This window comes from Gastrolobium bilobum, unplaced genomic scaffold, assembly GCF_033153095.1.
Source record: "Gastrolobium bilobum isolate Gb01-03AN ecotype WA unplaced genomic scaffold, APGP_CSIRO_Gbil_v1 utg116841, whole genome shotgun sequence".
Taxonomy (NCBI): Eukaryota; Viridiplantae; Streptophyta; class Magnoliopsida; order Fabales; family Fabaceae; genus Gastrolobium; species Gastrolobium bilobum.
Genome location: NW_026899328.1, coordinates 54,626 through 64,255, shown reverse-complemented (window position 1 = coordinate 64,255; position 9,630 = coordinate 54,626). Strand labels below are relative to the sequence as shown.

General features: G+C 41.9%; 1 non-coding gene across 1 annotated transcript; it reads left to right on the top strand.

Moving 5' to 3' along the window:
- Window positions 1-8,853: 8,853 nt before the first annotated feature.
- LOC133289699 (small nucleolar RNA R71) lies at window positions 8,854-8,960 on the top strand. The gene has a single exon (XR_009748520.1). It is a non-coding gene; the product is annotated as a small nucleolar RNA R71 (small nucleolar RNA).
- Window positions 8,961-9,630: the final 670 nt, after the last annotated feature.

Below are 9,630 nucleotides of genomic sequence, written 5' to 3'. Positions count from 1 at the left end.
CAGCAGTCACTTTACGAAAAACTTAACTGGAGTTTTACAACACCAAATGAGACATAAGCTCACTGTTCACAAACGATCGTCCCATAAGCTTAGCCTTCGTTTCTATGGTCCCTTCATGGTCCTTGAGCGCGTTGATCAGGTGGCTTATCGACTACAACTTCCAGAAGACTCGCGAGTGCATCCGGTCTTCCACGTTTCACTGTCACGACCTTTTAACTCAGATGGTCGTTACCAAGTCCATAATCTGTCTTCCACTGTCGAACACTCTCCACCGTTGTACCTGCCGGCGGCCATCGTGTCCCATAGAAAGATTTGGAGGAATAGACGTGAGATACCCCAAGTGTTGATCCAATGGCAAGGACTGCCTCCTGAGGACTCAACGTGGGAAGATGAGGTTTATTTTAGTTCAAAGGCTTCACCTTTGAAGACCATGGCAGACCTCTCGCAGCGCAAGCATTCACCAGAGGGAAATAATACGCTCAAGGGTTTGACAAATAATGACCCTTCGCTTATTGGCCGTGATCACGGTAAGCAATTAATTGCCACCGCTACAACAACCAATCAGAGCAAGGCGTCTGCGACAGTGGGTCTCAATCCAACCACTCAGACTTTAAGACTTGTCAACTGTAAGCCACTTCCACACATTGTCTAGAACCTTCCCACCGACAAGTTCCACAACCTTACAACCCTCGTGGACAAGGCTGATTCTGATGGGAAAGGAGATGTTGGAACCCAACCCAATGGGCCTAAGGAAGACAGGCCCAAGCGTGTCAAGAGGCAGCCTTCTTACTTTATGGACTATTTTCAGTTACCTTGTGAAGAAGTGACTTGGCCATCACACCGTGACTAATTGTTTTCAGATATGAACAATGTAATTACGGAAATAAGATAAACGTGTAACCGCTTTTATATAGCCCAAGGAGGGCGTGAGTGAAAATTATAAAATGTTTGACAAACTTCTTTCTCTCTCCAATTTCTCTCCCTTTTTTCTCTCTTTTCTGTTATCATCTATCTTCTCCTAATTCCAGATCTAGTAGTCCTACATTAAAGAGGAGAGAAAATCACATGGCAGAGTTAGTTGAAAGTGTTTTCTAAGATAAGAAGAATAAAAAGAATGATATTGTCAATATATAGGAGGATGAAAACAAATAATAAATCATGAAGATATATGGTACAAAAATAACATTTTCAACAAAATAAGCTTTGGAGAATCTATCAAAATTATTAATTCCATTTTCTAATTGGAAGTGGGCCACTCAAAGTAAATTAATCTTAACATCTAGCTTGGAATAGTAGTTCCATACAAAATTCCGTTCTTGGTTAACGCCAAAAGCATTTTAAAAGTTAATATGTAGTGCGCAATTAGTTGGTGAAACGACAGCGGCGTGATGGAGTTCTGTCACAAGACGTTTAACATAGGATTGGTGTAAGGACCCGCGCCGTTAAATTAAAAATTTAAAAATTTAATAATAATAAGTGAGAATTATTAAATAGAAGATTTAGTTATTTTAATTAATTTAAGTTAAAGCATTTTTTTAGAAAAATAAATACTAAGGGTTTTGCGATAAAAATGCAGCAGACAAAATTGCCCGAAAATTGAAGATAATTAGCAATTATTATTCCATAAATTTTATTAGCCCTTTTAACAAAAAGAACTCATGTTCAAGGGTGGTAAGGCTTACCTAAGCTTAAAACAGAGCAAGGAGATGCTCTTAGAGCTCTCACTTCAGCTCCAAAGTTCAGCCAACAAGGGTGCACGAAAATGGCACAAAAGACTTGATTTTTCTTCACAAATGTTGACACTTGGAGCTTCAACAACCAAGACAAAGGCTCCAACACCCCAACCCAAGAACTCAGCCCCTACACTCACTTAACACAGCCACCAACATTCAGTAATGGTTCTCCTTTCTCACTCACAATGATGGTCCACACTCACCCAAGGTGTTTAGGTGAAGGAAAATGGAGAAAAGGTGCTCCCTTGGAGCTTTGTTGTGTGGTTTGCTGATGGTGGAAAAATATAAATTCTGCTATGGGACGTTCCTCTGTTCTTAAAGAACACAGATTTGTTCCCTTAGTTCCAACATAAGTGCGCAAGTGCACGCATCAAGTAATAAAGGGAGTATTAATGCCCAGATTATCGTTCCCACGAGGATATAATCCTAATTATTGTCTTACACTGTTTTATAAAGAATAAAAATGAGAAGAAAAGTTAGTAAATGAACTGTCTGGTCAAACGTTCCCTACTGTCTTGACAACGTTCCTAAGGAACAGAAGGTTCAATCTGATGGCAAATAATTACTTGCTGCGTTATATATGTGATCCTCCCTGTTTAAAACAAAGTGAGATAGTAATCATTGGAATTTGATAGATACAATATTAAATAAAGTAAAAACTACTAAACCAGAAATAACTATAATCAAGAGACAACAGGATGGTGGTTTTAAAACAGTTTAACAGAAGGAACGGATTCACTGCTCCACTCTTAAATAGCTATTTTCTCTGCTCAAGACCTAGCACTTTTTGGCTTTGTCCCAGTTTCTTATCTGCCAACTCTGATTCCTCAGCTCATGGACTAGATGCCTCACAAGTTTCCATATTCCTATGGCTCCCTTGACTCCAACAGGTACTTAGTGCAGAACCTTAAAATGGACGAGTTGGCCCCTTATTCCTAAGGTGACCCGTAGTGTTTTTGCCATGACACTACCTTCCTTCAATGGCTAAGCTGTCTGAAATCCCTTCCTTAAGGAAGTTCCTTTCTCAGTATGTGTTCAATTTCCATTGATACACAAGGAATATAGCTTACTTAGCCAAAGAAATCCAAAAAGCTTCAGTCAAGATTTTCGAAAATAATTCTTTAAGAGTTTTACAGTTTATCCGTTCCACATATAGTTCAGCTCATGGCTGATAGTTTAAACAAAATTATTCCAAAATGAAATCCCATAGACCCGAGATTCAGTTAAGAGATAATGAATGGAACGAAGAGAAAAACACTTATATTAATTCAAAAGACAGTTTACAAAAGAAACAGAAAATGGAGAAAGATGGTCTGATGCTCGTGTGGAGTCTTAAGGGTTGATACAGAGAAGAGAAGATGGGTTGTCAATTGACTACAGTTACAACTTAAAATAAAACTAAGCTACTAACTACTACTACTAGGTGATCTCTTCCTTTTGGACATCAAGCCGTCCAGGACTCGATGATGTTTTTGTGTGTGGGTCGTCCTATTTATAGATGGAAGAGGAGTGGCAATCTTGTAAATCCTTGTGAGCTGGATGCTTGAATGAGGGGACGGGACGGTGACAGCAGAGTATGGAAACTGCGCAGATTGCTGGATGAAACAGGATTTGGTGATGATTAGCCGTTGTTTGCAGTCCTTCCCATGCCTTGCTTTCTTTTTCAGCCAATGAGAACTCTTGATTCTCTGCTCTTCACGTTTCCTGCTGCTCAGTTGGTGCACCGCCTCTGCTTTTAGAAGACTTTAAATCTACGTTACCTGCAAAGTGTACAGAGGCATTAAATGAGTGGAGCAGGTGCATTAAATGTGTCTCAGTTTGTTCCTATTCCAATATATTTTAAAGGAATACGTTACCATACGTTCCCCCACTGTGTTTTTGTCACAAATGTGTAAAACAAGTGATTTTCATGCTGGAGTTGTGCATCAGATGAGGGAACGTGCGGTATTTTGCCATCAAAATGGGCCTAGATGGGAATGAATTTGCGTCCCATCAAACACCCCAAAACTAAACTGTTGGTTGTCCTCAATCAACTCAGAAATATTGTATTGGGCTGCCCAATTTCAAAGAATAGCTCAACAGAAAGGAACTTGAGCCAGTGAGTAATCATGAACTTTTCAAAAAATGAGCTACTCTTCATAGTTAAACAGTAAGAGAATTCTGTTCCCAGGTAAGTGAAGGTTGCTGATCTTTTATCTCACTGTCACTCAAGGGTTGGTGTTTTCTCTGTCCATTCTTGGATGTGATTCTTCAAAACTTGCCTTTCTGCTATTTTCCTATAAAGTACATCTGTCTTCCATCCCAAGGATCTTTGATGGATGAGTGTATGGAAATGTGGAAGAATGGTGGTTTGACTTGTGGGGTCAAGGAACGTTTGCTTTTGTGTGTTTGAACTTGGACCTTTTCTTTTTGAGGGAACACCTTTTCTTGTACCTTTTTTCTCCTTTAGAGGAAGGTTTTCTGATATTCTGAATTCTTTTGAATGGCTGTTCCCTTTTTTTTTCTTTGCTTTTCTTTCTTCTGTCCTTTTAGTTCATTTTGAGTCTGTTCCTTGTCCTTTTTAGTTGACCGGGAGGGGTATGATGGAGTGGAGGTGAGTGTGTGGTTCTGTTTGATCCTAGGCAGTGGAGTTCATCGGTTCTTCAGCAGTACTGACAACATCAAGGCAAGTTGAGAAGTTTCGTTGTGGTTACACCTCAGGAACGCTCTCAGAAGTGGGTGTTTAGCTCTCTTTTTTCATTCCTTACCAGCTTGAGTCCACACAGATCAGCTTCCTTCAAAAATATGAGGATTAAATTCCCTGCACTTTTTCTATTTCAAGTACTCAGAGAAAGAACAAGCATGATTAGTCAGTGATTTTGTGTTTCATGTATGTTGGTTAATCAAAAAAGATTGGGCAGTCTTAATACTATAACTGAAATGTATGTACCAAACAGTTTGATCAAAAAGTATTTTTCATTGCAAAAAGAATATTTACAAGGGAACGAAAAGAAATTAAATTAAACAGTACTGAATATAAACTAAGCTAAGATAACTAGGAGGGTTTTCTCCTTTTTATTGGGGAGATCTCCTGTCCCAAGGGTTTCTCTTTGCAGCCTCAGCTTCCTTGGCTTCATCAATCTCCTCTTGTGTCAATGGTCTCCTCCTGAGCAGATCCTTGAGTCTGAGGACTTCAGCTGCAGGGAGCCATTTCTCAACATCCTTCAGTAGATCGCTGATGATTGCAATCAGGTAATTGATGGTGGACCTCATCATGGTTCTACCAGTGCGAAAATGGATAACTTGCTTCTCAACATCTAGCAGTCTCATTTCCAACTCATAAATTCTCCTCTCCAGATACGTTCCAAAGGCCCTGATGGCTTCTTTGGTTTCTTTACGTTCCTCAGTTTGGTTGAGGATGAGCCTATTGAGTAGGAGTTCTGCGGTGTGATTACGCAGAGAGTTGGAAAGTATGAGGGAGTCAGCTGCTCTTCTAATTTCTCCTTGGACTGCTTGGAGTGTTGATGTATAAGAGGTAGCATTGGCTTCCTTGATGGTTGTCCTGATGGTGCTGAGTTGTTTCTCTCTCTCTCTTTTCCTTCTGTTGTTCCTGAAACATGTTGAAGGCAGAAGAGAGTTGTTCCAATCCGTCCCTCAGAGCCTTCAGCTCTTCATTGGTGCTTGTCATGTCAAGTTGGGGGACGAACTTCTTTGCTGGCAGCAGTTTTTCTATCTTCTTCCCCGTCATTTCAAAGATCTCAGCAATCCCAATTTGTGATCTTTTTCTACCTGAGATGGGGATTGTTTTAGTGGGGGAGGAGGTAGTTTGCTTCTTCTGCTGGCTGCTGTCAATAGCAGAAAGTATAACAGGTGCTGGGCTGGGCTCATCCACTGGTGGTCTGGATGATGAGGGCATTGCTCCAGCTTATCCCTCCATCAGTGGAGGGATTGGTATGCCTTCTTCTTCTGCCAAAGCTCTGGCAAAAGCTTCATCCCCAGAAGTGTCGGGACGGATGATAGGGTATGACAGAGGGCCCCCCAGATTGATCTGCCTGGGGCCTGTTGGCTTTGTTTTCTTCTTAGAGGATTCTATTAGAATCCCCTTTCCTATGTCATTTTTCTTTTGTGGCTGAGTATCTTGCTCAGCCACTGATGTATCGGCAGCAAATGCTGCTTCTTTTTCTGTTCGTCCCTCTCCTTGTTGTTGCCTAGGAGAGGGCTGTGGGGTGATCTGTCTTGGTGGAGAGTGAGCAGGTGGTGGGGACGGAATGTCAGAGAACGTAGAGTCTGAGCTGCTTCGGGACGTCTCCTTGGCAGCTGGTTTGGGTGCTGACATTCTGCCAGCCCTCAGCCTCTTTGCCAAAGGCACATTGTCCTCACTCTCCTCCTCCTTGTCAGAGAGGGCGATAGGCTTTTCAGAGGATGCTCCCTCTGGCCTTTTGCTGCTGATAACCCTCTTCAGCCTTTGACTCTAACGTTCCCCCTTTCTTGGGGGAGCTTTGGCAGGAGATTTCTTCTTACCCTGTTTTCCATCAGTAGCAACAGGGGCATCCTTCTTTACCTTGGTAGGAGGAGGGATAGTTCTTCTTGCCGGAACGTAGGCAGAAGGGGATGATTTTGAAGGAGTTGTCTTTGTGGTCTTCTTCTGTGAGACCAAAGGGGCTTCCTCCTCATCATCGCTGGTGGGAAAACGTCTGAGGTATGCAGGAATGGGCTGGGTGGTGTCAATGTAGGTACTCTTAAGACCATTCCAGGTCTTAGTATCAATGATAGATGCTACCTTTGTTAGGTCATCATCGTGGGCTTCCACACCAGCTTTCAGGCAAAGTTTTGTGATGAGGCAGGGGAGGCAAACTGTGGTCTTTCTCATTTCCCTCTTCAAGCTGTTACAGATAAGGGGTACTGCATCAAAAGGAGTGTTCTTGATGATGCAGTAAATTTGGACTTGCAGTGCCCAACTAGCAGAGGCTTCATGAGTGGTGGGAGTGATGTTGGAATTGGCAAATAATGCCCAGAATCTGGCTATGTCCTTCATGCTCCCCTTGCAGAGGGACCTTTTGTAGTAGTTGGGGTTCTTGAGGGCTACTATCTGTTTCAGGTCCCCCAGAAATTTGGATACCTCCCTATTGTCTAGGTACTCCTGGTACGGACAGTTGGAGACGGAGGGGAGGTAGAGTACCTCTTTAATGGCAGCTGGGGAAAATGATACATGTTTTCCTCTCACCGTAACCACATCAGTAGTATCTTCTTGAGGTAGTCTCCTTGTCTGGTACAAGAATTCTCCCACTATGGAGACATTCATTTCTCGGGCATCAGTGGCAAAACGCATCCACTGAAGCCTGGTCAAGGATTGCTTCACAAATGGGGGCAGAACCAACTTGTCCTGCTATAAGGATATGTTCCTTTCTGGGAATAGATGGATGATGGGTTCAGTGAGCTCTGGTTCTTGATCACGGCTGGTCACAAGAGTCACCTTCAATGATAGCTTAGTCATCTTTTAGCAGAAAGAAGGTTAGGGCACAATGCAGAGGGAGAAAACGTTCTGAGTTAAATGGAAGTGGTAAAACTCGAAGAAAGCAGAGGCTGAGTTTAAGTAGACAATGGAGGAGAAAATGAAGAGCTTCTGGGACGTGGAGGTTGAGGAGAGGAGGTTTAAGAGGTAGTGGAATGGGGACGTTACAAAACGAGTGGCCAGAAGTTACTGGTCTGTAACTGATGATGATGAGTGGGAGGAGATGGAATGATTTAGGTCAGGAAACATGGGAGAGAGGGAAGGGAAGTTCAGTTGTCTTAATGGGTGAAGAGACGGTTGTTTTTTCTGAGCACGTTTTCAAGATTTGCAATGAATGCAAATTTGATATGGCTGCGTATCTTTTTAAGTGACTCATCAGGGACAGGTGTCCCAGTCACTCTTATCTCCTAACCCAGGGAACGTTCTCTTTGTCTTATCCTAATAATAATTAAATAACTAAATAAAAAGAAAGAAAACATACAAAGGTGTTAACTGTAAATCTAGTCTAACTAAGGAAAAGGGGACGTACTAACCTATCACCTCACTACTTATTATTTACTAAAATAATAACTTTGCAAAGATATATATATAAATATATATTATTTTTAAATAGGGCTTGTGTGGTTAGGGACCACCCCAAAACTACGTTCCTGGAACGGAACGTACCTTATTTGGACTTTTTGGAGTGGAACATCAGACTTTCCCTCCTTTTTGGGAGCTATGTGGTTAAGAGTAACCACCCCAAAACTTTGCTCTTTGTCAGAGAGCAAATGTATCCACTGGGTTTCCTCCCAGTCAACTCTTAGTTTAATGTCTTTAGCTAGACATGGTACTTACCTCTCAAGTAGTTTCAGAAATGGTCGAGGGAACCTCAGTGTCCCTTGGTAGTGATCCTGGTGTTCTTGTTTGGAGATTGGCAGCAATCTGTCCCAAATGAGACTCAATGTTCCTGACCACTGCATCATTCCTGGTGACATATTCCTTGACAAAATTTTCCAGGCTATTGATGTGTTGGTCATCTCTATGGAACAGAACGTAATTGTTCCTCCTTGGTTCAAACGTTCCATTGCTGCTGCCTTGCTGATACTACTGCTGAGTGTTGAATGGTCTTTGGTTCATGGGTGGCCTCCATTGGGGTTTATGGTTCTGATCTTTGGATATAGTTCCTCCAGGAACGGAATTGGTATTGTGTCCTGCTTGCTGATTGTCTCTGGTGAAGTTCCTATTGCCAAAATTTTCTGCATAACACACCAATGCAGTGGATGGGCAGTCTGTTGAGTCATGAAGGTCACCACAGGCTGAACATGGTTCTGTTTCAGCTGCTGTGAGTTGCAAGACCTCCATCCATGGTGCTGCTTGGTTGACTTTCAGGTTCTTCACTTCATTCATGAGTGATGCCAGCTGGGCTTCCATGGCAGTTTGTTTATCCAGTTCTAGCATGCCTGGTTTCCTTACTGGATTCATTCTGTCTATTGGCCATTAGAGACATCTTTCAGCAGTTCCTTCTATGATTTCATACCTTGATTCAAGTGTTCCTGTAAAAAATATCCTCCTGCAGCAAAATCTAAATGAGATTGAGAAGTATGGTCAAGTCCCTTATAGAAAGATTGTAACAATCCCCAATTCTCTACCCCATGATTTGGACATTTTCTTATGATGTCCTTGTATCTCTCTCATGCTTCATAGAGATTTTCTCCATAAAACATTCTGAAGTTAGAGATTTCTGCTCTAACATCAGCTTGTCGAGACATGGGGAGAAACCTTTCAATGAATTTGTTAGAGAGCTCTTCCCATGTGTGGATTGATCCAGGGGTGAGAGTTTTCATCAAAGTTTATGCTTTTAAGCCCAAGGAGTGAGGGATCAACCTCATTCTCATGCTTCCTTCTGTCACACCCTCAGCTTTGAAATTATCACAAATATCTTGGAATGTGATGAGGTGTGTGTAAGGATCTTCCGCAGGGAGTCCATTGAAGACCACTGCTTCCCTAATCATGTGAAACATGATAGGTTTCAGTTCAAAATTGGTGCTACAGGAGGGAGGATTACTCCCCTGTCTGGTCTGTTCCTGAAAGGAGCAGCCAAAGTTTTGAAATTTTGTTCAGGAGGAATATCTTCATTATTGTTATGATCAGCCATGTTTTCAAGAATTTCTTCCCTGAGGTTTCTTCTTCTCCTATAAAGTGTACGTTCTGGTTCAGGATCAAAGAGAAACGCAGGAACTTCAATGGAGTGGTGATGCTCACCGGCAAGTGTACCGATCGTTCAAGTAATAAAGTGATAAGTAAGTTATCGTCTCCACAGGGATTGTGAGCGATTATCTTATAAACGTCCTTTCAAGATATAAAACCCAAGTGATTTGAAGAACAATAGAAATCAAAGACAAAGACGTATTTTTGGATTTTAAG